Below are 22,322 nucleotides of genomic sequence, written 5' to 3'. Positions count from 1 at the left end.
TCGTTGAAATACTGAGTAAGATATTGAAAAGGGCAGAAGTTCTGTTTTTATTGAATATATCGACGTTTCAGCCGGAATAGAGCGGTTTTACGTGTACATCTTCCATCAGTAATATAAACGGAAAATCAGGAACATTTTAGTTAATTCTAATGAAAACAAATTGATTTTTATCATTTGGATTGGAAACAACATTGTCATATGTCTTTTGTTGGATCTAAATAATACGAAACCAAGCTTTATGATTCGAAGTTAAAATCCTCAAATTTGGTATAATAGTGACTTTTTCACGTTTTTCATGTAGTTTTATATTACGTAAATAAATTAATTTTTACCAATATTTCGATACTATTTCATGTAGTATCACGATATGTGAATTGGCCTTCAAATCTCAGAATATCGCATAATATTGCATTTTAAGCAAGTTTTCTTGCATTTTGTTTCGTACTAAAAATCATCGAATTTAGCAATATTTTGACGTTTATCATCTCCTTTTTCCTTTATGTGATATAAACAAAATATCATCGAATTAGGCAATATTTTGCAGTTTTTCCACGTTTTGTAAATTTCCAGTTTATTGTTATTAATTCATTAAATATACGATAAAAATGATACAAACACATAATTGATTAGATAATAACCTTAAATACTTCATTTTCAATTATCTATTTGTTTCTCGTTAAAATACTGAGTAAGATATTGAAAAGGGGAGAAGTTCGGTTTTTATTGCATATATCGACGTTTCAGCCGGAATAGAGCGATTTTACGTGTACATTTTCCATCGGTAATATAAACGGAAAATCAGGAACATTTTAGTTAATTCTAATGAAAACACATTGATTTTAATCATTTGTATTGGAAACAAGATTGTCATATGTCTTTTGTTGGATCTAAATAATACGAAACCTCGTTCTATGATTCGAAGCTAAAATCCACAAATTTGCAATAATAGTGATTTTTTCACGTTTTCATGTAGTTTGATATTACGTAAATATATTCATTTTTACCAATATTTCGATACTATTTCATGTAGTATCACGATATGTGATTTGGCCTTCATATCTCAGATTTTCGCATAATATTGCATTTTAAGCAAGTTTTCTTGCATTTTTCTTTCGTACTAAACATCATTGAATTTAGCAATATTTTGACGTTTATCATCCCCTTTTCCTCTATGTGAGTTAAACAAAATATCATCGAATTAGGCAATATTGTGCTGTTTTTACACGTTTTTGTGAATTTCCAGTTTATTGTTGATAATTCATTATATATACGATAAAAATGATACAAACACATAATTCATTAGATAATAGCCATAAATACTTCATTTTCAATCATCTATTTGTTTCTCGTTGAAATACTGAGTAAGATATTGAAAAGGGCAGAAGTTCTGTTTTTATTGCATATATCGACGTTTCAGCCGGAATAGAGCGATTTTACTTGTACATCTTCCATCGGTAATATAAACGGAAAATCAGGAACATTTTAGTTAATTCTAATGAAAACACATTGATTTTAATCATTTGTATTGGAAACAACATTGTCATATGTCTTTTGTTGGATCTAAATAATACGAAACCTCGTTCTATGATTCGAAGCTAAAATCCACAAATTTGCAATAATAGTGATTTTTTTACGTTTTCATGTAGTTTGATATTACGTAAATATATTAATTTTTACCAATATTTCGATACTATTTCATGTAGTATCACGATATGTGATTTGGCCTTCATATCTCAGATTTTCGCATAATATTGCATTTAAAGCAAGTTTTCTTGCATTTTTCTTTCGTACTATACATCATTGAATTTAGCAATATTTTGACGTTTATCATCCCCTTTTCCTCTATGTGAGTTAAACAAAATATCATCGAATTAGGCAATATTTTGCTGTTTTTACACGTTTTTGTGAATTTCCAGTTTATTGTTGATAATTCATTATATATACGATAAAAATGATACAAACACATAATTCATTAGATAATAGCCATAAATACTTCATTTTCAATCATCTATTTGTTTCTCGTTGAAATACTGAGTAAGATATTGAAAAGGGCAGAAGTTCTGTTTTTATTGCATATATCGACGTTTCAGCCGGAATAGAGCGGTTTTACGTGTACATCTTCCATCGGTAATATAAACGGAAAATCAGGAACATTTTAGTTAATTCTAATGAAAACAAATTGATTTTTATAATTTGGATTGGAAACAACATTGTCATATGTCTTTTGTTGGATCTAAATAATACGAAACCAAGCTTTATGATTCGAAGTTAAAATCCTCAAATTTGGTATAATAGTGACTTTTTCACGTTTTTCATGTAGTTTTATGTTACGTAAATAAATTAATTTTTACCAATATTTCGATACTATTTCATGTAGTATCACGATATGTGAATTGGCCTTCAAATCTCAGAATATCGCATAATATTGCATTTTAAGCAAGTTTTCTTGCATTTTGTTTCGTACTAAAAATCATCGAATTTAGCAATATTTTGACGTTTATCATCTCCTTTTTCCTTTATGTGATATAAACAAAATATCATCGAATTAGGCAATATTTTGCAGTTTTTCCACGTTTTGTAAATTTCCAGTTTATTGTTACTAATTCATTAAATATACGATAAAAATGATACAAACACATAATTGATTAGATAATAACCTTAAATACTTCATTTTCAATTATCTATTTGTTTCTCGTTAAAATACTGAGTAAGATATTGAAAAGGGGAGAAGTTCGGTTTTTATTGCATATATCGACGTTTCAACCGGAATAGAGCGATTTTACGTGTACATCTTCCATCGGTAATATAAACGGAAAATAAGGAACATTTTAGTTAATTCTAATGAAAACACATTGATTTTTATCATTTGTATTGGGAACAACATTGTCATATGTCTTTTTTTGGATCTAAATAATACGAAACCTCGCTTTATGATTCGAAGTTAAAATCCACAAATTTGGAATAATAGTGATTTTTTCACGTTTTCAGGTAGTTTGATATTACGTAAATATATTCATTTTTACCAACAATTCGATACTATTTCATGTAGTATCACGATATGTGATTTGGCCTTCAAATCTCAGAATATCGCATAATATTGCAGTTTAACCAAGTTTTCTTGCATTTTGTTTCGTACTAAAAATCATCGAATTTAGCAATATTTTGACGTTTATCATCTCCTTTTTCCTTTATGTGATATAAACAAAATATCATCGAATTAGGCAATATTTTGCAGTTTTTCCACGTTTTGTAAATTTCCAGTTTATTGTTATTAATTCATTAAATATACGATAAAAATGATACAAACACATAATTGATTAGATAATAACCTTAAATACTTCATTTTCAATTATCTATTTGTTTCTCGTTAAAATACTGAGTAAGATATTGAAAAGGGGAGAAGTTCTGTTTTTATTGCATATATCGACGTTTCAGCCGGAATAGAGCGATTTTACGTGTACATCTTCCATCGGTAATATAAACGGAAAATCAGGAACATTTTAGTTAATTCTAATGAAAACACATTGATTTTAATCATTTGTATTGGAAACAACATTGTCATATGTCTTTTGTTGGATCTAAATAATACGAAACCTCGTTCTATGATTCGAAGCTAAAATCCACAAATTTGCAATAATAGTGATTTTTTTACGTTTTCATGTAGTTTGATATTACGTAAATATATTCATTTTTACCAATATTTCGATACTATTTCATGTAGTATCACGATATGTGATTTGGCCTTCATATCTCAGATTTTCGCATAATATTGCATTTTAAGCAAGTTTTCTTGCATTTTTCTTTCGTACTAAACATCATTGAATTTAGCAATATTTTGACGTTTATCATCCCCTTTTCCTCTATGTGAGTTAAACAAAATATCATCGAATTAGGCAATATTTTGCTGTTTTTACACGTTTTTGTGAATTTCCAGTTTATTGTTGATAATTCATTATATATACGATAAAAATGATACAAACACATAATTCATTAGATAATAGCCATAAATACTTCATTTTCAATCATCTATTTGTTTCTCGTTGAAATACTGAGTAAGATATTGAAAAGGGCAGAAGTTCTGTTTTTATTGCATATATCGACGTTTCAGCCGGAATAGAGCGGTTTTACGTGTACATTTTCCATCGGTAATATAAACGGAAAATCAGGAACATTTTAGTTAATTCTAATGAAAACAAATTGATTTTTATCATTTGGATTGGAAACAACATTGTCATATGTCTTTTGTTGGATCTAAATAATACGAAACCAAGCTTTATGATTCGAAGTTAAAATCCTCAAATTTGGTATAATAGTGACTTTTTCACGTTTTTCATGTAGTTTTATAATACGTAAATAAATTAATTTTTACCAATATTTCGATACTATTTCATGTAGTATCACGATATGTGAATTGGCCTTCAAATCTCAGAATATCGCATAATATTGCATTTTAAGCAAGTTTTCTTGCATTTTGTTTCGTACTAAAAATCATCGAATTTAGCAATATTTTGACGTTTATCATCTCCTTTTTCCTTTATGTGATATAAACAAAATATCATCGAATTAGGCAATATTTTGCAGTTTTTCCACGTTTTGTAAATTTCCAGTTTATTGTTATTAATTCATTAAATATACGATAAAAATGATACAAACACATAATTGATAAGATAATAACCTTAAATACTTCATTTTCAATTATCTATTTGTTTCTCGTTAAAATACTGAGTAAGATATTGAAAAGGGGAGAAGTTCGGTTTTTATTGCATATATCGACGTTTCAGCAGGAATAGAGCGATATTACGTGTACATCTTCCATCGGTAATATAAACGGAAAATCAGGAACATTTTAGTTAATTCTAATGAAAACACATTGATTTTTATCATTTGGATTGGAAACAACATTGTCATATGTCTTTTGTTGGATCTAAATAATACGAAACCAAGCTTTATGATTCGAAGTTAAAATCCTCAAATTTGGTATAATAGTGACTTTTTCACGTTTTTCAAGTAGTTTTATATTACGTAAATAAATTAATTTTTACCAATATTTCGATACTATTTCATGTAGTATCACGATATGTGAATTGGCCTTCAAATCTCAGATTTTCGCATAATATTGCATTTTAAGCAAGTTTTCTTGCATTTTTCTTTCGTACTAAACATCATCGAATTTAGCAATATTTTGACGTTTATCATCCCCTTTTCCTCTATGTGAGTTAAACAAAATATCATCGAATTAGGCAATATTTTGCTGTTTTTACACGTGTTTGTGAATTTCCAGTTTATTGTTGATAATTCATTATATATACGATAAAAATGATACAAACACATAATTAATTAGATAATAGCCATAAATACTTCATTTTCAATCATCTATTTGTTTCTCGTTGAAATACTGAGTAAGATATTGAAAAGGGCAGAAGTTCTGTTTTTATTGCATATATCGACGTTTCAGCCGGAATAGAGCGATTTTACGTGTACATCTTCCATCGGTAATATAAACGGAAAATCAGGAACATTTTAGTTAATTCTAATGAAAACACATTGATTTTAATCATTTGTATTGGAAACAACATTGTCATATGTCTTTTGTTGGATCTAAATAATACGAAACCTCGTTCTATGATTCGAAGCTAAAATCCACAAATTTGCAATAATAGTGATTTTTTTACGTTTTCATGTAGTTTGATATTTCGTAAATATATTCATTTTTACCAATATTTCGATACTATTTCATGTAGTATCACGATATGTGATTTGGCCTTCATATCTCAGATTTTCGCATAATATTGCATTTTAAGCAAGTTTTCTTGCATTTTTCTTTCGTACTAAACATCATTGAATTTAGCAATATTTTGACGTTTATCATCCCCTTTTCCTCTATGTGAGTTAAACAAAATATCATCGAATTAGGCAATATTTTGCTGTTTTTACACGTTTTTGTGAATTTCCAGTTTATTGTTGATAATTCATTATATATACGATAAAAATGATACAAACACATAATTCATTAGATAATAGCCATAAATACTTCATTTTCAATCATCTATTTGTTTCTCGTTGAAATACTGAGTAAGATATTGAAAAGGGCAGAAGTTCTGTTTTTATTGCATATATCGACGTTTCAGCCGGAATAGAGCGGTTTTACGTGTACATCTTCCATCGGTAATATAAACGGAAAATCAGGAACATTTTAGTTAATTCTAATGAAAACAAATTGATTTTTATAATTTGGATTGGAAACAACGTTGTCATATGTCTTTTGTTGGATCTAAATAATACGAAACCAAGCTTTATGATTCGAAGTTAAAATCCTCAAATTTGGTATAATAGTGACTTTTTCATGTTTTTCATGTAGTTTTATATTACGTAAATAAATTAATTTTTACCAATATTTCGATACTATTTCATGTAGTATCACGATATGTGAATTGGCCTTCAAATCTCAGAATATCGCATAATATTGCATTTTAAGCAAGTTTTCTTGCATTTTGTTTCGTACTAAAAATCATCGAATTTAGCAATATTTTGACGTTTATCATCTCCTTTTTCCTTTATGTGATATAAACAAAATATCATCGAATTAGGCAATATTTTGCAGTTTTTCCACGTTTTGTAAATTTCCAGTTTATTGTTATTAATTCATTAAATATACGATAAAAATGATACAAACACATAATTGATTAGATAATAACCTTAAATACTTCATTTTCAATTATCTATTTGTTTCTCGTTAAAATACTGAGTAAGATATTGAAAAGGGGAGAAGTTCGGTTTTTATTGCATATATCGACGTTTCAGCAGGAATAGAGCGATTTTACGTGTACATCTTCCATCGGTAATATAAACGGAAAATCAGGAACATTTTAGTTAATTCTAATGAAAACACATTGATTTTTATCATTTGGATTGGAAACAACATTGTCATATGTCTTTTGTTGGATCTAAATAATACGAAACCAAGCTTTATGATTCGAAGTTAAAATCCTCAAATTTGGTATAATAGTGACTTTTTCACGTTTTTCAAGTAGTTTTATATTACGTAAATAAATTAATTTTTACCAATATTTTGATACTATTTCATGTAGTATCACGATATGTGAATTGGCCTTCAAATCTCAGATTTTCGCATAATATTGCATTTTAAGCAAGTTTTCTTGCATTTTTCTTTCGTACTAAACATCATCGAATTTAGCAATATTTTGACGTCTATCATCCCCTTTTCCTCTATGTGAGTTAAACAAAATATCATCGAATTAGGCAATATTTTGCTGTTTTTACACGTGTTTGTGAATTTCCAGTTTATTGTTGATAATTCATTATATATACGATAAAAATGATACAAACACATAATTCATTAGATAATAGCCATAAATACTTCATTTTCAATCATCTATTTGTTTCTCGTTGAAATACTGAGTAAGATATTGAAAAGGGCAGAAGTTCTGTTTTTATTGAATATATCGACGTTTCAGCCGGAATAGAGCGGTTTTACGTGTACATCTTCCATCGGTAATATAAACGGAAAATCAGGAACATTTTAGTTAATTCTAATGAAAACAAATTGATTTTTATCATTTGGATTGGAAACAACATTGTCATATGTCTTTTGTTGGATCTAAATAATACGAAACCAAGCTTTATGATTCGAAGTTAAAATCCTCAAATTTGGTATAATAGTGACTTTTTCACGTTTTTCATGTAGTTTTATATTACGTAAATAAATTAATTTTTACCAATATTTCGATACTATTTCATGTAGTATCACGATATGTGAATTGGCCTTCAAATCTCAGAATATCGCATAATATTGCATTTTAAGCAAGTTTTCTTGCATTTTGTTTCGTACTAAAAATCATCGAATTTAGCAATATTTTGACGTTTATCATCTCCTTTTTCCTTTATGTGATATAAACAAAATATCATCGAATTAGGCAATATTTTGCAGTTTTTCCACGTTTTGTAAATTTCCAGTTTATTGTTATTAATTCATTAAATATACGATAAAAATGATACAAACACATAATTGATTAGATAATAACCTTAAATACTTCATTTTCAATTATCTATTTGTTTCTCGTTAAAATACTGAGTAAGATATTGAAAAGGGGAGAAGTTCGGTTTTTATTGCATATATCGACGTTTCAGCCGGAATAGAGCGATTTTACGTGTACATCTTCCATCGGTAATATAAACGGAAAATCAGGAACATTTTAGTTAATTCTAATGAAAACACATTGATTTTTATCATTTGTTTTGGAAACAACATTGTCATATGTCTTTTTTTGGATCTAAATAATACGAAACCTCGCTTTATGATTCGAAGTTAAAATCCACAAATTTGGAATAATAGTGATTTTTTCACGTTTTCAGGTAGTTTGATATTACGTAAATATATTCATTTTTACCAACAATTCGATACTATTTCATGTAGTATCACGATATGTGATTTGGCCTTCAAATCTCAGAATATCGCATAATATTGCATTTTAACCAAGTTTTCTTGCATTTTGTTTCGTACTAAAAATCATCGAATTTAGCAATATTTTGACGTTTATCATCTCCTTTTTCCTTTATGTGATATAAACAAAATATCATCGAATTAGGCAATATTTTGCAGTTTTTCCACGTTTTGTAAATTTACAGTTTATTGTTATTAATTCATTAAATATACGATAAAAATGATACAGACACATAATTGATTAGATAATAACCTTAAATACTTCATTTTCAATTATCTATTTGTTTCTCGTTAAAATACTGAGTAAGATATTGAAAAGGGGAGAAGTTCGGTTTTTATTGCATATATCGACGTTTCAGCCGGAATAGAGCGATTTTACGTGTACATTTTCCATCGGTAATATAAACGGAAAATCAGGAACATTTTAGTTAATTCTAATGAAAACACATTGATTTTAATCATTTGTATTGGAAACAAGATTGTCATATGTCTTTTGTTGGATCTAAATAATACGAAACCTCGTTCTATGATTCGAAGCTAAAATCCACAAATTTGCAATAATAGTGATTTTTTCACGTTTTCATGTAGTTTGATATTACGTAAATATATTCATTTTTACCAATATTTCGATACTATTTCATGTAGTATCACGATATGTGATTTGGCCTTCATATCTCAGATTTTCGCATAATATTTCATTTTAAACAAGTTTTCTTGCATTTTTCTTTCGTACTAAACATCATCGAATTTAGCAATATTTTGACGTTTATCATCCCCTTTTCCGTTATGTGATTTAAACAAAATATCATCGAATTAGGCAATATTTTGCCGTTTTTGCACGTTTTTGCGAATTTTCAGTTTAATGGTAATAATTCATATAATATACGATAAATATGATACAAACACGTAATTGATTAGATAATAAACTTAAATACTTCATCTTCAATTATCTATTTGTTTCTCGTTGAAATCCTGAGTAAGATATCGAAAAGGTGAGAAGTTCGGTTTTTATTGCATATATCGACGTTTCAGCCGGAATAGAGCAGTTTTACGTGTACATTTTCCATCGGTAATATAAACGGAAAATCAGGAACATTTTAGTTAATTCTAAAGATAACAAATTGATTTTTATCATTTGTATTGGAAACAACATTGTCATATGTCTTTTGTTTGATCTAAATAATACGAAACCTCTCTCTATGATTCGAAGTTAAAATCCACAAATTTGGAATAATAGTGATTTTTTCACGTTTTCATGTAGTTTGATATTACGTAAATATATTAATTTTTACCAATATTTCGATACTATTTCAAGTAGTATCACGATATGTGAATTGGCCTTCAAATCTCAGAATATCGCATAATATTGCATTTTAAGCAAGTTTTCTTGCATTTTGTTTCGTACTAAAAATCATCGAATTTAGCAATATTTTGACGTTTATCATCTCCTTTTTCCTTTATGTGATATAAACAAAGTATCATCGAATTAGGCAATATTTTGCAGTTTTTCCACGTTTTGTAAATTTCCAGTTTATTGTTATTAATTCATTAAATATACGATAAAAATGATACAAACACATAATTGATTAGATAATAACCTTAAATACTTTATTTTCAATTATCTATTTGTTTCTCGTTAAAATACTGAGTAAGATATTGAAAAGGGGAGAAGTTCGGTTTTTATTGCATATATCGACGTTTCAACCGGAATAGAGCGATTTTACGTGTACATCTTCCATCGGTAATATAAACGGAAAATCAGGAACATTTTAGTTAATTCTAATGAAAACACATTGATTTTTATCATTTGTATTGGAAACAACATTGTTATATGTCTTTTTTTGGATCGAAATAATACGAAACCTCTCCTTATGATTCGAAGTTAAAATCCACAAATTTGGAATAATAGTGATTTTTTCACGTTTTCAGGTAGTTTGATATTACGTAAATATATTCATTTTTACCAACAATTCGATACTATTTCATGTAGTATCACGGTATGTGATTTGGCCTTCAAATCTCAGAATATCGCATAATATTGCATTTTAACCAAGTTTTCTTGCATTTTGTTTCGTACTAAAAATCATCGAATTTAGCAATATTTTGACGTTTATCATCTCCTTTTTCCTTTATGTGATATAAACAAAATATCATCGAATTAGGCAATATTTTGCAGTTTTTCCACGTTTTGTAAATTTCCTGTTTATTTTTATTAATTCATTAAATATACGATAAAAATGATACAAACACATAATTGATTAGATAATAACCTTAAATACTTCATTTTCAATTATCTATTTGTTTCTCGTTAAAATACTGAGTAAGATATTGAAAAGGGGAGAAGTTCGGTTTTTATTGCATATATCGACGTTTCAGCCGGAATAGAGCGATTTTACGTGTACATCTTCCATCGGTAATATAAACGGAAAATCAGGAACATTTTAGTTAATTCTAATGAAAACACATTGATTTTAATCATTTGTATTGGAAACAACATTGTCATATGTCTTTTGTTGGATCTAATTAATACGAAACCTCGTTCTATGATTCGAAGCTAAAATCCACAAATTTGCAATAATAGTGATTTTTTTACGTTTTCATGTAGTTTGATATTACGTAAATATATTCATTTTTACCAATATTTCGATACTATTTCATGTAGTATCACGATATGTGATTTGGCCTTCATATCTCAGATTTTCGCATAATATTGCATTTTAAGCAGGTTTTCTTGCATTTTTCTTTCGTACTAAACATCATCGAATTTAGCAATATTTTGACGTTTATCATCCCCTTTTCCTCTATGTGAGTTAAACAAAATATCATCGAATTAGGCAATATTTTGCTGTTTTTACACGTTTTTGTGAATTTCCAGTTTATTGTTGATAATTCATTATATATACGATAAAAATGATACAAACACATAATTCATTAGATAATAGCCATAAATACTTCATTTTCAATTATCTATTTGTTTCTCGTTGAAATACTGAGTAAGATATTGAAAAGGGCAGAAGTTCTGTTTTTATTGCATATATCGACGTTTCAGGCGGAATAGAGCGGTTTTACGTGTACATCTTCCATCGGTAATATAAACGGAAAATCAGGAACATTTTAGTTAATTCTAATGAAAACAAATTGATTTTTATCATTTGGATTGGAAACAACATTGTCATATGTCTTTTGTTGGATCTAAATAATACGAAACCAAGCTTTATGATTCGAAGTTAAAATCCTCAAATTTGGTATAATAGTGACTTTTTCACGTTTTTCATGTAATTTTATATTACGTAAATAAATTAATTTTTACCAATATTTTGATACTATTTCATGTAGTATCACGATATGTGAATTGGCCTTCAAATCTCAGAATATCGCATAATATTGCATTTTAAGCAAGTTTTCTTGCATTTTGTTTCGTACTAAAAATCATCGAATTTAGCAATATTTTGACGTTTATCATCTCCTTTTTCCTTTATGTGATATAAACAAAATATCATCGAATTAGGCAATATTTTGCAGTTTTTCCACGTTTTGAAATTTCCAGTTTATTGTTATTAATTCATTAAATATACGATAAATATGATACAAACACATAATTGATTAGATAATAACCTTAAATACTTCATTTTCAATTATCTATTTGTTTCTCGTTAAAATACTGAGTAAGATATTGAAAAGGGGAGAAGTTCGGTTTTTATTGCATATATCGACGTTTCAGCCGGAATAGAGCGATTTTATGTGTACATCTTCCATCTGTAATATAAACGGAAAATCAGGAACATTTTAGTTAATTCTAATGAAAACACATTGATTTTTATCATTTGTATTGGAAACAACATTGTCATATGTCTTTTGTTGGAGCTAAATAATACGAAACCTCGTTCTATGATTCGAAGCTAAAATCCACAAATTTGGAATAATAGTGATTTTTTCACGTTTTCATGTAGTTTGATATTACGTAAATATATTCATTTTTACCAATATTTCGATACTATTTCATGTAGTATCACGGTATGTGATTTGGCCTTCATATCTCAGATTTTCGCATAATATTGCATTTTAAGCAAGTTTTCTTGCATTTTTCTTTCGTACTAAACATCATCGTAATTAAGCAATATTTTGACGTTTATCATCCCCTTTTCCTCTATGTGAGTTAAACAAAATATCATCGAATTAGGCAATATTTTGCTGTTTTTACACGTTTTTGTGAATTTCCAGTTTATTGTTGATAATTCATTATATATACGATAAAAATGATACAAACACATAATTCATTAGATAACAGCCATAAATACTTCATTTTCAATCATCTATTTGTTTCTCGTTGAAATACTGAGTAAGATATTGAAAAGGGCAGAAGTTCTGTTTTTATTGCATATATCGACGTTTCAGCCGGAATATGGCGGTTTTACGTGTACATCTTCCATCGGTAATATAAACGGAAAATCAGGAACATTTTAGTTAATTCTAATGAAAACAAATTGATTTTTATCATTTGGATTGGAAACAACATTGTCATATGTCTTTTGTTGGATCTAAATAATACGAAACCAAGCTTTATGAATCGAAGTTAAAATCCTCAAATTTGGTATAATAATGACTTTTTCACGTTTTTCATGTAGTTTTATATTACGTAAATAAATTAATTTTTACCAATATTTCGATACTATTTCATGTAGTATCACGATATGTGAATTGGCCTTCAAATCTCAGAATATCGCATAATATTGCATTTTAAGCAAGTTTTCTTGCATTTTGTTTCGTACTAAAAATCATCGAATTTAGCAATATTTTGACGTTTATCATCTCCTTTTTCCTTTATGTGATATAAACAAAATATCATCGAATTAGGCAATATTTTGCAGTTTTTCCACGTTTTGTAAATTTCCAGTTTATTGTTATTAATTCGTTAAATATACGATAAAAATGATACAAACACATAATTGATTAGATAATTACCTTAAATACTTCATTTTCAATTATCTATTTGTTTCTCGTTAAAATACTGAGTAAGATATTGAAAAGGGGAGAAGTTCGGTTTTTATTGCATATATCGACGTTTCAGCCGGAATAGAGCGATTTTACGTGTACATCTTCCATCGGTAATATAAACGGAAAATCAGGAACATTTTAGTTAATTCTAATGAAAACACATTGATTTTTATCATTTGTATTGGAAACAACATTGTCATATGTCTTTTGTTGGAGCTAAATAATACGAAACCTCGTTCTATGATTCGAAGCTAAAATCCACAAATTTGGAATAATAGTGATTTTTTCACGTTTTCATGTAGTTTGATATTACGTAAATATATTCATTTTTACCAATATTTCGATACTATTTCATGTAGTATCACGATATGTGATTTGGCCTTCATATCTCCGATTTTCGCATAATATTGCATTTTAAGCAAGTTTTCTTGCATTTTTCTTTCGTACTAAACATCATCGTAATTAAGCAATATTTTGACGTTTATCATCCCCTTTTCCTCTATGTGAGTTAAACAAAATATCATCGAATTAGGCAATATTTTGCTGTTTTTACACGTTTTTGTGAATTTCCAGTTTATTGTTGATAATTCATTATATATACGATAAAAATGATACAAACACATAATTCATTAGATAAGAGCCATAAATACTTCATTTTCAATCATCTATTTGTTTCTCGTTGAAATACTGAGTAAGATATTGAAAAGGGCAGAAGTTCTGTTTTTATTGCATATATCGACGTTTCAGCCGGAATAGGGCGGTTTTACGTGTACATCTTCCATCGGTAATATAAACGGAAAATCAGGAACATTTTAGTTAATTCTAATGAAAACAAATTGATTTTTATCATTTGGATTGGAAACAACATTGTCATATGTCTTTTGTTGGATCTAAATAATACGAAACCAAGCTTTATGAATCGAAGTTAAAATCCTCAAATTTGGTATAATAATGACTTTTTCACGTTTTTCATGTAGTTTTATATTACGTAAATAAATTAATTTTTACCAATATTTCGATACTATTTCATGTAGTATCACGATATGTGAATTGGCCTTCAAATCTCAGAATATCGCATAATATTGCATTTTAAGCAAGTTTTCTTGCATTTTGTTTCGTACTAAAAATCATCGAATTTAGCAATATTTTGACGTTTATCATCTCCTTTTTCCTTTATGTGATATAAACAAAATATCATCGAATTAGGCAATATTTTGCAGTTTTTCCACGTTTTGTAAATTTCCAGTTTATTGTTATTAATTCGTTAAATATACGATAAAAATGATACAAACACATAATTGATTAGATAATTACCTTAAATACTTCATTTTCAATTATCTATTTGTTTCTCGTTAAAATACTGAGTAAGATATTGAAAAGGGGAGAAGTTCGGTTTTTATGGCATATATCGACGTTTCAGCCGGAATAGAGCGATTTTACGTGTACATCTTCCATCGGTAATATAAACGGAAAATCAGGAACATTTTAGTTAATTCTAATGAAAACACATTGATTTTAATCATTTGTATTGGAAACAACATTGTCATATGTCTTTTGTTGGATCTAAATAGTACGAAACCTCGTTTTATGATTCGAAGCTAAAATCCACAAATTTGGAATAATAGTGATTTTTTCACGTTTTCATGTAGTTTGATATTACGTAAATATATTCATTTTTTCCAATATTTCGATACTATTTCATGTAGTATCACAATATGTGATTTGGCCTTCATATCTCAGATTTTCGCATAATATTGCATTTTAAGCAAGTTTTCTTGCATTTTTCTTTCGTACTAAACATCATCGTAATTAAGCAATATTTTGACGTTTATCATCCCCTTTTCCTCTATGTGAGTTAAACAAAATATCATCGAATTAGGCAATATTTTGCTGTTTTTACACGTTTTTGTGAATTTCCAGTTTATTGTTGATAATTCATTATATATACGATAAAAATGATACAAACACATAATTCATTAGATAACAGCCATAAATACTTCATTTTCAATCATCTATTTGTTTCTCGTTGAAATACTGAGTAAGATATTGAAAAGGGCAGAAGTTCTGTTTTTATTGCATATATCGACGTTTCAGCCGGAATATGGCGGTTTTACGTGTACATCTTCCATCGGTAATATAAACGGAAAATCAGGAACATTTTAGTTAATTCTAATGAAAACAAATTGATTTTTATCATTTGGATTGGAAACAACATTGTCATATGTCTTTTGTTGGATCTAAATAATACGAAACCAAGCTTTATGAATCGAAGTTAAAATCCTCAAATTTGGTATAATAATGACTTTTTCACGTTTTTCATGTAGTTTTATATTACGTATATAAATTAATTTTTACCAATATTTCGATACTATTTCATGTAGTATCACGATATGTGAATTGGCCTTCAAATCTCAGAATATCGCATAATATTGCATTTTAAGCAAGTTTTCTTGCATTTTGTTTCGTACTAAAAATCATCGAATTTAGCAATATTTTGACGTTTATCATCTCCTTTTTCCTTTATGTGATATAAACAAAATATCATCGAATTAGGCAATATTTTGCAGTTTTTCCACGTTTTGTAAATTTCCAGTTTATTGTTATTAATTCGTTAAATATACGATAAAAATGATACAAACACATAATTGATTAGATAATTACCTTAAATACTTCATTTTCAATTATCTATTTGTTTCTCGTTAAAATACTGAGTAAGATATTGAAAAGGGGAGAAGTTCGGTTTTTATTGCATATATCGACGTTTCAGCCGGAATAGAGCGATTTTACGTGTACATCTTCCATCGGTAATATAAACGGAAAATCAGGAACATTTTAGTTAATTCTAATGAAAACACATTGATTTTTATCATTTGTATTGGAAACAACATTGTCATATGTCTTTTGTTGGAGCTAAATAATACGAAACCTCGTTCTATGATTCGAAGCTAAAATCCACAAATTTGGAATAATAGTGATTTTTTCACGTTTTCATGTAGTTTGATATTACGTAAATATATTCATTTTTACCAATATTTCGATACTATTTCATGTAGTATCACGATATGTGATTTGGCCTTCATATCTCAGATTTTCGCATAATATTGCATTTTAAGCAAGTTTTCTTGCATTTTTCTTTCGTACTAAACATCATCGTAATTAAGCAATATTTTGACGTTTATCATCCCCTTTTCCTCTATGTGAGTTAAACAAAATATCATCGAATTAGGCAATATTTTGCTGTTTTTACACGTTTTTGTGAATTTCCAGTTTATTGTTGATAATTCATTATATATACGATAAAAATGATACAAACACATAATTCATTAGATAACAGCCATAAATACTTCATTTTCAATCATCTATTTGTTTCTCGTTGAAATACTGAGTAAGATATTGAAAAGGGCAGAAGTTCTGTTTTTATTGCATATATCGACGTTTCAGCCGGAATAGGGCGGTTTTACGTGTACATCTTCCATCGGTAATATAAACGGAAAATCAGGAACATTTTAGTTAATTCTAATGAAAACAAATTGATTTTTATCATTTGGATTGGAAACAACATTGTCATATGTCTTTTGTTGGATCTAAATAATACGAAACCAAGCTTTATGAATCGAAGTTAAAATCCTCAAATTTGGTATAATAATGACTTTTTCACGTTTTTCATGTAGTTTTATATTACGTAAATAAATTAATTTTTACCAATATTTCGATACTATTTCATGTAGTATCACGATATGTGAATTGGCCTTCAAATCTCAGAATATCGCATAATATTGCATTTTAAGCAAGTTTTCTTGCATTTTGTTTCGTACTAAAAATCATCGAATTTAGCAATATTTTGACGTTTATCATCTCCTTTTTCCTTTATGTGATATAAACAAAATATCATCGAATTAGGCAATATTTTGCAGTTTTTCCACGTTTTGTAAATTTCCAGTTTATTGTTATTAATTCGTTAAATATACGATAAAAATGATACAAACACATAATTGATTAGATAATTACCTTAAATACTTCATTTTCAATTATCTATTTGTTTCTCGTTAAAATACTGAGTAAGATATTGAAAAGGGGAGAAGTTCGGTTTTTATGGCATATATCGACGTTTCAGCCGGAATAGAGCGATTTTACGTGTACATCTTCCATCGGTAATATAAACGGAAAATCAGGAACATTTTAGTTAATTCTAATGAAAACACATTGATTTTAATCATTTGTATTGGAAACAACATTGTCATATGTCTTTTGTTGGATCTAAATAGTACGAAACCTCGTTTTATGATTCGAAGCTAAAATCCACAAATTTGGAATAATAGTGATTTTTTCACGTTTTCATGTAGTTTGATATTACGTAAATATATTCATTTTTTCCAATATTTCGATACTATTTCATGTAGTATCACAATATGTGATTTGGCCTTCATATCTCAGGTTTTCGCATAATATTGCATTTTAAGCAAGTTTTCTTGCATTTTTCTTTCGTACTAAACATCATCGAATTTAGCAATATTTTGACGTTTATCATCCCCTTTTCCTCTATGTGAGTTAAACAAAATATCATCGAATTTGGCAATATTTTGCTGTTTTTACACGTTTTTGTGAATTTCCAGTTTTTTGTTGATAATTCATTATATATACGATAAAAATGATTCAAACACATAATTCATTAGATAATAGCCATAAATACTTCATTTTCAATCATCTATTTGTTTCTCGTTGAAATACTGAGTAAGATATTGAAAAGGGCAGAAGTTCTGTTTTTATTGCATATATCGACGTTTCAGCCGGAATAGAGCGGTTTTACGTGTACATCTTCCATCGGTAATATAAACGGAAAATCAGAAACATTTTAGTTAATTCTAATGAAAACAAATTGATTTTTATCATTTGGATTGGAAACAACATTGTCATATGTCTTTTGTTGGATCTAAATAATACGAAACCAAGCTTTATGATTCGAAGTTAAAATCCTCAAATTTGGTATAATAGTGACTTTTTCACGTTTTTCATGTAGTTTTATATTACGTAAATAAATTAATTTTTACCAATATTTCGATACTATTTCATGTAGTATCACGATATGTGAATTGGCCTTCAAATCTCAGAATATCGCATAATATTGCATTTTAAGCAAGTTTTCTTGCATTTTGTTTCGTACTAAAAATCATCGAATTTAGCAATATTTTGACGTTTATCGTCTCCTTTTTCCTTTATGTGATATAAACAAAATATCATCGAATTAGGCAATATTTTGCAGTTTTTCCACGTTTTGAAATTTCCAGTTTATTGTTATTAATTCATTAAATATACGATAAAAATGATACAAACACATAATTGATTAGATAATAACCTTAAATACTTCATTTTCAATTATCTATTTGTTTCTCGTTAAAATACTGAGTAAGATATTGAAAAGGGGAGAAGTTCGGTTTTTATTGCATATATCGACGTTTCAGCCGGAATAGAGCGATTTTACGTGTACATCTTCCATCGGTAATATAAACGGAAAATCAGGAACATTTTAGTTAATTCTAATGAAAACACATTGATTTTTATCATTTGTATTGGAAACAACATTGTCATATGTCTTTTGTTGGAGCTAAATAATACGAAACCTCGTTCTATGATTCGAAGCTAAAATCCACAAATTTGGAATAATAGTGATTTTTTCACGTTTTCATGTAGTTTGATATTACGTAAATATATTCATTTTTACCAATATTTCGATACTATTTCATGTAGTATCACGATATGTGATTTGGCCTTCATATCTCAGATTTTCGCATAATATTGCATTTTAAGCAAGTTTTCTTGCATTTTTCTTTCGTACTAAACATCATCGAATTTAGCAATATTTTGACGTTTATCATCCCCTTTTCTCTATGTGAGTTAAACAAAATATCATCGAATTAGGCAATATTTTGCTGTTTTTACACGTTTTTGTGAATTTCCAGTTTATTGTTGATAATTCATTATATATACGATAAAAATGATACAAACACATAATTCATTAGATAATAGCCATAAATACTTCATTTTCAATCATCTATTTGTTTCTCGTTGAAATACTGAGTAAGATATTGAAAAGGGCAGAAGTTCTGTTTTTATTGCATATATCGACGTTTCAGCCGGAATAGGGCGGTTTTACGTGTACATCTTCCATCGGTAATATAAACGGAAAATCAGGAACATTTTAGTTAATTCTAATGAAAACAAATTGATTTTTATCATTTGGATTGGAAACAACATTGTCATATGTCTTTTGTTGGATCTAAATAATACGAAACCAAGCTTTATGAATCGAAGTTAAAATCCTCAAATTTGGTATAATAATGACTTTTTCACGTTTTTCATGTAGTTTTATATTACGTAAATAAATTAATTTTTACCAATATTTCGATACTATTTCATGTAGTATCACGATATGTGAATTGGCCTTCAAATCTCAGAATATCGCATAATATTGCATTTTAAGCAAGTTTTCTTGCATTTTGTTTCGTACTAAAAATCATCGAATTTAGCAATATTTTGACGTTTATCATCTCCTTTTTCCTTTATGTGATATAAACAAAATATCATCGAATTAGGCAATATTTTGCAGTTTTTCCACGTTTTGTAAATTTCCAGTTTATTGTTATTAATTCATTAAATATACGATAAAAATGATACAAACCCATAATTGATTAGATAATTACCTTAAATACTTCATTTTCAATTATCTATTTGTTTTTCGTTAAAATACTGAGTAAGATATTGAAAAGGGGAGAAGTTCGGTTTTTATGGCATATATCGACGTTTCAGCCAGAATAGAGCGATTTTACGTGTACATCTTCCATCGGTAATATAAACGGAAAATCAGGAACATTTTAGTTAATTCTAATGAAAACACATTGATTTTAATCATTTGTATTGGAAACAACATTGTCATATGTCTTTTGTTGGATCTAAATAGTACGAAACCTCGTTTTATGATTCGAAGCTAAAATCCACAAATTTGGAATAATAGTGATTTTTTCACGTTTTCATGTAGTTTGATATTACGTAAATATATTCATTTTTTCCAATATTTCGATACTATTTCATGTAGTATCACAATATGTGATTTGGCCTTCATATCTCAGATTTTCGCATAATATTGCATTTTAAGCAAGTTTTCTTGCATTTTTCTTTCGTACTAAACATCATCGAATTTAGCAATATTTTGACGTTTATCATCCCCTTTTCCTCTATGTGAGTTAAACAAAATATCATCGAATTTGGCAATATTTTGCTGTTTTTACACGTTTTTGTGAATTTCCAGTTTTTTGTTGATAATTCATTATATATACGATAAAAATGATACAAACACATAATTCATTAGATAATAGCCATAAATACTTCATTTTCAATCATCTATTTGTTTCTCGTTGAAATACTGAGTAAGATATTGAAAAGGGCAGAAGTTCTGTTTTTATTGCATATATCGACGTTTCAGCCGGAATAGAGCGGTTTTACGTGTACATCTTCCATCGGTAATATAAACGGAAAATCAGAAACATTTTAGTTAATTCTAATGAAAACAAATTGATTTTTATCATTTGGATTGGAAACAACATTGTCATATGTCTTTTGTTGGATCTAAATAATACGAAACCAAGCTTTATGATTCGAAGTTAAAATCCTCAAATTTGGTATAATAGTGACTTTTTCACGTTTTTCATGTAATTTTATATTACGTAAATAAATTAATTTTTACCAATATTTTGATACTATTTCATGTAGTATCACGATATGTGAATTGGCCTTCAAATCTCAGAATATCGCATAATATTGCATTTTAAGCAAGTTTTCTTGCATTTTGTTTCGTACTAAAAATCATCGAATTTAGCAATATTTTGACGTTTATCATCTCCTTTTTCCTTTATGTGATATAAACAAAATATCATCGAATTAGGCAATATTTTGCAGTTTTTCCACGTTTTGAAATTTCCAGTTTATTGTTATTAATTCATTAAATATACGATAAAAATGATACAAACACATAATTGATTAGATAATAACCTTAAATACTTCATTTTCAATTATCTATTTGTTTCTCGTTAAAATACTGAGTAAGATATTGAAAAGGGGAGAAGTTCGGTTTTTATGGCATATATCGACGTTTCAGCCGGAATAGAGCGATTTTACGTGTACATCTTCCATCGGTAATATAAACGGAAAATCAGGAACATTTTAGTTAATTCTAATGAAAACACATTGATTTTTATCATTTGTATTTGAAACAACATTGTCATATGTCTTTTGTTGGATCTAAATAATACGAAACCTCGTTCTATGATTCGAAGCTAAAATCCACAAATTTGGAATAATAGTGATTTTGTCACGTTTTCATGTAGTTTGATATTACGTAAATATATTTATTTTTACCAATATTTCGATACTATTTCATGTAGTATCACGATATGTGATTTGGCCTTCATATCTCAGATTTTCGCATAATATTGCATTTTAAGCAAGTTTTCTTGCATTTTTCTTTCGTACTAAACATCATCGAATTTAGCAATATTTTGACGTTTATCATCCCCTTTTCCTCTATGTGAGTTAAACAAAATATCATCGAATTTGGCAATATTTTGCTGTTTTTACACGTTTTTGTGAATTTCCAGTTTTTTGTTGATAATTCATTATATATACGATAAAAATGATACAAACACATAATTCATTAGATAATAGCCATAAATACTTCATTTTCAATCATCTATTTGTTTCTCGTTGAAATACTGAGTAAGATATTGAAAAGGGCAGAAGTTCTGTTTTTATTGCATATATCGACGTTTCAGCCGGAATAGAGCGGTTTTACGTGTACATCTTCCATCGGTAATAT

The sequence above is a fragment of the Procambarus clarkii genome, chromosome 46 (genome assembly GCF_040958095.1).
Source record: "Procambarus clarkii isolate CNS0578487 chromosome 46, FALCON_Pclarkii_2.0, whole genome shotgun sequence".
Classification (NCBI taxonomy): domain Eukaryota; kingdom Metazoa; phylum Arthropoda; class Malacostraca; order Decapoda; family Cambaridae; genus Procambarus; species Procambarus clarkii.
Note: the sequence above shows the minus strand (reverse complement) of the source record.